This window comes from Culicoides brevitarsis, chromosome 1 (assembly GCF_036172545.1).
Source record: "Culicoides brevitarsis isolate CSIRO-B50_1 chromosome 1, AGI_CSIRO_Cbre_v1, whole genome shotgun sequence".
In the NCBI taxonomy this organism is placed as follows: Eukaryota; Metazoa; Arthropoda; class Insecta; order Diptera; family Ceratopogonidae; genus Culicoides; species Culicoides brevitarsis.
The window spans coordinates 21474877-21481344 of record NC_087085.1 but is presented as its reverse complement, the minus strand read 5'-3'; positions in this window follow the sequence as shown (position 1 = coordinate 21481344).

Sequence of the window (6468 nt, the reverse complement as noted above, 5' to 3'; positions counted from 1 at the left end):
GAGTGCCATTTACCTCACGAACAGACACGGTCTTCAGTTTCATGTTTTCTACTTAGCAGTCTAATGCGTTGTCGTACATGTCTAATATTATAAATTTTATTTATCGTCGATTAAATATAATTACTGAGTAATGGTTTGCGAAGTCTTCGAGTAGGATGTGTTGTCGTCGTGTCTACGTGTTTGCTGTGAATAATAAGTGTCTCGCATTATGTCATCTTGAAAATGTCTTTTCCATAAGATATTGAAGTGTTTTGATGATACGAACTGAAAAAATTCGAAAGTTTATTTAATTTTTAATATTTTCCCAAAAATCATTAAAGTGATCAATTTTCAAATTATTATTTTTTTATTAAAGAAAAATTAAAATTTTTAATTTAGGTAAATTTTTTGAATTGCGATATTCGATTTTTTTATAAAAAAATTTAAACATTTTTTTTATAAGCAAAATTTTGATAAAATAAATTAAGTAAAAAAATTTAAAGAAATTTGTTTTAAATTTAAAATATTCAAATATTTCATATTCAAAATAAATAAATAAATTTAAAAAATTTAAAAAAAAATTAGTCAATAATAAATCTAATTAATTTTTTTTTGAAACGCATGAAAATTGGGAATTGAAAAAAAAAATAAATTAAATTTTAAAATTAATTAAAGTATTTTTTTTTTTGTCTTGAATTCTGACTTAAATTTATGGAAAAGTAAAAATTATTTTCATAAAAAATATTTTAAAACATTCTAATTCATATTCCTACTGCCTACTTAAAAATTTTATCTGCCTTTTTTTCTTTTCAAAAATTATTAACAAAATTTTTAATTTTAATTTTTTATTTTTTTACATTCGCATTTATCTTTTTTTTGTACAAATTCATATAATTTTTATTCACATCACGAAATGTTCCTGTTTTCCAATTATTTGATATCCTTAGCAACCGGATCTTGCGAAATTCACGTCCCTCGATCGCACTTAATAAAATAATTCTTATTTAAGCTTCCATTATAATGACAAAAGCTGCGTTGCAGTCCGAAAATATATCCATTTATTTGTTTATTTTACCTACAGAGAGGATGTTCCTGTCACACGGATAGCTAAAATCGATATGAAAATGAGATAGTTTTCATGACTATAGGTGGCACGAAGCACTACATTGTAATTATATCAAACACACATCTCGAGTTTATAACACGTTAATGCTAATGCTTGTGTGCACAAGTTTTCGCAGGAACATGATTTTGCATAATGTAATTTTTTTTGTGCTCCACAATGACAACACACAGTGTGTAATGCTCATAATTTTGTGTCGAGAATGGCAAAGGAGAGGGAAAACAAACCGCGAGCTACACACTTATTTTGTTTCGCTTTAAAATGGAGCAACACTGAGAATCTCTGTTAAAAATAGAAAATGTACTTTTAATGAGACAGAAAAAAATGCTGGAGACGTGTGTAAAGGTTTATGATGTCGAGCAAATGAGTGTTAGTTAATAATTAGTTTAAATAAACTTGAAACAATTCTCTTTGAAATATTCCTCCCAGAGTGACATTAAAGAGACATAACGACGTCGTCGCTTCAATGGCGCATTAGGTAATCACGCCGTATAATCTTTCTCTCTTCTGATAAATTTGATACCTAATAATGGCTCATAATAACTTTAGGAAATGGCCTTGTTCGTCTGTGAAACCGAGAGGAATGCCCTTGAGACGGTGCAAAGTAAATGGATCCACGTGTGTTGTCACTTTGTCAAAAGACGAGAGAAAAATTCGATACAATAAACTTCATCAAGAGATTATATTATGTGAATATAATGGCAAGCGTAAGCAGCTATTAAGGCTTTAAAGAAGCAAAAATATATATTCTCATTTGCCGTAAGAAGAAAAAAAAGTTGTGCAGAGACAATGTTTCACAACATAAGTAGTGTGGTTAGAAAATGATTACCAAAAAACCCCCATTGGAGAAGTCGACGAGTCCCTCATGATATTTATTATGATAATGGTGCTTTTTATGACACCAACTTTATGTGTGTTTTTTTTTCGTATGAACCTCTAAAATTCATCACCCGAAATTTGTCTTTGCCAGGGCTGGAAAAACTTTTGAATTTATGGTTAAAAAACTTAGACTGAAATTATTCATAAGGCGTCATCTATCAATGGCGTTGGATAAAAAAGGGAATTTTTTGACCCACACCTCCCTATAATCGAAAACTGTTGAAATTCTGAGATCCCCCCCCCCCTCTATTTTACGACGTATGTTTTTAAGATGAAGAAAATTTTGAATCTAAGTTCAAATTTACACAAGGACGGATTCAAGGGGGCATTGAGGCATTTACCCCCCTTTACAGCTCAAAGTTTACTAAAAATTACAAAAAAGACCTGAAAATTGACAAAAATGACAGATTTGCAGCCCCCCCCCCCCTTATAGGTGTCTGAGAGCCCTTTGGATCCGCCCATGAGTTTTAATAAAAAATCGCCGTTTACTTCCCTCCACTTTTTCGAAATCCATTGTAAATGCTCCCCCCCCCAAATAGTTTATATTTCTGTTATTTCTTCAAAAAATTCAAAATTTGATTCATTTTTCGCAGCCCTTGTCATTTCACATTTAGAGACAGTTTTACTGCTTTTAGTACCGATAATGTGCCCTTCAAATCTTGATAAATCGTCATTCGGTCTTTTTTTTTGTACAAAAAAACCAATCTACCTGACCGACTTTATTATTAAAAGATAAGTCATGAAAAATGACAGACATAAAGGAATGATGTCGTTAACTCGATCAATTTCATTTATGTGTTTCAACTCATGCGAAAATATGTGGGACAAGTAAAAATTATATTGCTATGCTTTAGAATGGTAAACCAGTAATAACCGAATGCCTTGCCGCACAACAAACACTGTATCGTCCATTTGAAGATTCATTTCCGAAAAAAAAGCCGAACACATAAAGTAACTCTGAACAAAAATGTGCTTTTTGTCTGTGTGTCTGGATTAGGAAACCACAAAATGGTTTTATGTTTGTCTATACATGCAGAAAATTTGGGCATTTACACTGGTTGGTCTCACGGAGTGATTTCCTGCAATAGTACAAGGGTAAGGGATTACATGCCGTTTCAACTAAACTTAATGATAAGTCAGTCGGTCTTCCATGAAGTTTATTGCCCAAACATATAAATTCACGTTACCACTCCATGAAACCCGAAAAAAGGCTTTATGTCATTCTAATAAATGCAGATCTTAAACACATAAAAATGAGAAACAATTTTGTTGGATGACATAAAAAAAAATATTTACGATGTAATCTCCGAAGAAAAAGGAAATTTGATCGCTTCAAATAATCCAATTGGTTTTATTGAAAAAAATTCCATTCCCTTCGTTGCGAATATTATCTTGATCGTGTCAATTAATTGGACGACAAATTTCGGTAATATTCGAGGTAACATTTGTAATTAAGCTTGTTCAACACAAAAAAAATCTTCCATAAAAATTATTGCGAGAGATTAAGACTGAATATAACGGTTACCACAAGTGTTTCCTCGGTCAGCAAATTCACAATAGACAAAAACCTTTCTCTTTTGTATTTGGAAAATAAAATTTGATACCACAAAAAAGGACATTCGCACACACGAAAAAAAAGGTCAGACACATGTGAAAAAAATTAAACGATATTTTGTTACAAAAAAAAAACTTTGCAAAATGTGTCAGACCTCTAAGCTGGGTTGGTCTTTATTTTTATTAGGAAAAAAAATCCCAATGCTTCCCGCTGAAACAGTTTCATATTCGTTTGTTTTTATTATTTTTTTTTACAAAACAGTTCTAATTGATAAACCTTGGATAAACCAAAAACGATTATAAAAATTTGTTGTTAGGAAAACAATAAACGATGGAACCGTATTTCGACCTCGGTAATTAGTGATCGAATTAATCACGTGGTTTTCTCAAATTTACAATTCTGAAGTGAAAAATTTGCATGAAAAACTTGAATGAAAAAATAATTGGTTGACCACGTGGTTTCCTAATTTGAATCAAGTGAATTGAATCCACGTGACTTAAGAAATTTTAAACCATGATAAGTTTTTAAACCACGTGACCTAAATATTTTCAAAGAAACCATGTGACCTAAGAAATTTTTAACCAAGCGACCTATATTTTTTAAAAACCACGTGACTTGAAAAATTTGTAAACCACGTGACTTGAAAAATTTTTAAACCACGTGACTTAAAAATTTTAAACCATGTGACTTGATAAACTTTTAAGCCACGTGACTTGAGAAATTATAAAACACGTGACCTGGAAATTTTCAAAGTACGTGACCTTTAAAGCTTTCAAACCACGTGGCTTGAAAAAATTTCAAACCTGAGCATGTTCAAACCACGTGACCGTCAATTTCAAAATAATACCTCAGTTTTTTTTTAAATGCGTTAAAACTAATCGTAGTGTGTAGAAAAAATTGTTTATGTTTTGTTTTTGTTTCTCATTCCTTTTCTGAGCTCATGAGATTAATTTATTTATTATTAAGTTTTGCTAATATATTCGACTAATTTATATTCCCAGCTAGAATTATTTAGCGAGAATAATTTTTTCCAAGAAGTGCAAATCAATAATATTCAACTTTTTGGTTTTATATTGACTTTTAAATATTCAAGTAAAACTCATGACAAAAAAAGGGTGGAAATAACCTTGTAAAAAATGTATACTTAATATTATGTTACAAAGAGCTTACACAATAATGTGTCAGAATTGTAAGCTGGGTAAGCTTGTTTGATTTTTTTTTTCAAAAGTAAATTTTAAGGTAAACGACAATGTTTCTGAATTTTCGCATTGTTACAATTTGATACATTTTTGTTTTTAAAAAATAAAAAAAAAAACCTTTTAACAAAAATTCGAAGAATTTCTAAAATGTCATGTCATGTCGCTACTTTGTCTGTCCACATTAACAATTATTTTTAGCATGATAAACATAAATTGATACCAAGAAATCGTGATTTACAAAAAAGACTGCAAAAAATATTAATGAAACAAAAATATAAATTTTGAAGCGCCTAAGGTGGATCTTTGTTTCGCGACAGCTGTTGACATGTCATACAAAACAACTTGTGTAACTTATGCAAGAAAGTGAGTTGAGCACTTTTCAAGTTCAATTTTTTTTTTGTTTAGTGATAAATGAAAAAAAAACACAAAACAACATTATTATGGTCAATTGCAAAAATTTAATTTAAAAATAAATTAATGCCGAATGACAACTTAATTATAACTTTTAGGCTAAATAAGCTGTTAAAACTGTAAATCAACATCATAAATAATGTTATGATAAAATGGCAAAAGTTCTATACACATGCACAAGTTTTCCATTAAAATAAATCAGAAGAATGCAGAAAAAAAAATCCACTCCAAAAAATACAATTTTTCATGTTTATGTAATAAAATAATGGAACAAAATAAAAAATCTTACACAAAAACAGATTTATTCTTATATTTTTGCTCTAACCATGGATTGAAATTTGTTGTTATTGTTATAAATCTATTTCAAGCAGGGTAGACATATCATGAACACAGGAAGATTAATAACAGAAAAGCAGCATGAATTAAAGAATTTTTAAAAAATAATATTGAACAAGTGCAAAAACATTGTTCACAACACGACTCTCAAACTGCTTCGCGCACGGGAATTCCAAACTGCAATAAATTGTACACAAATAGACCCATTAAAACTTTTTTTTATATCACCACCAAATAATAAACAAACATTTTTAAGTTTTGCCTCTGTGTACGAGTTAAGTGCCATAGAATAGTTTTTAAAAAATGTATATCTCTCGACATGACGTGCGGCAGCATGTGTAGGTAAAGTGCTATTAAAAATTGCCGCACATTGTTTCAAGTGACATTTTTTTATTAGAAGAAAAATATACAGAAAGCAGTTGTCGTGTTTGTGGTATTTTTCTAATAAAATTGGATGATGATGTTCCTTTTCACTCTAAAAATTGAGATGCATTCAAAAAAAAAAAAATCAGAAAAGTGCATTTGTTTTCATTTTACCCACTCACAGTTAGGAAAACTCATTTACTGGAACGAGACAATGCTTTTTCGCAATTAAGTAAAATTTATATTTTTATTCTGGGAATTCAAAAAAAAATTTTTTTTTCAGAAACAGGGCAATATTTTTTATTTAAACTTTTAGTTTTAGTGCGATTTCGCAACACTCTTGAGACTTAATTTGCATTTTTATTGTAGTCACCATACGAGATATTTCATAGTTAGCACTATTTATTCAGACAACAACAAAAAATCATTTGTACATCTTCCGACTTTGAAAAAAATTCATGTATCCTTATCCGACGACAAATGAAAACAATACGTTCTAAATCAACTTGTGTTCATATTGTATTAAGCGATAAAACGAATGAACGAAAAAACAGTAAATTTGCATTTGAACCGGAAAGCAAAGCAAGAATTAGAAATGCAAATAATGTGTGAAATAGTACATT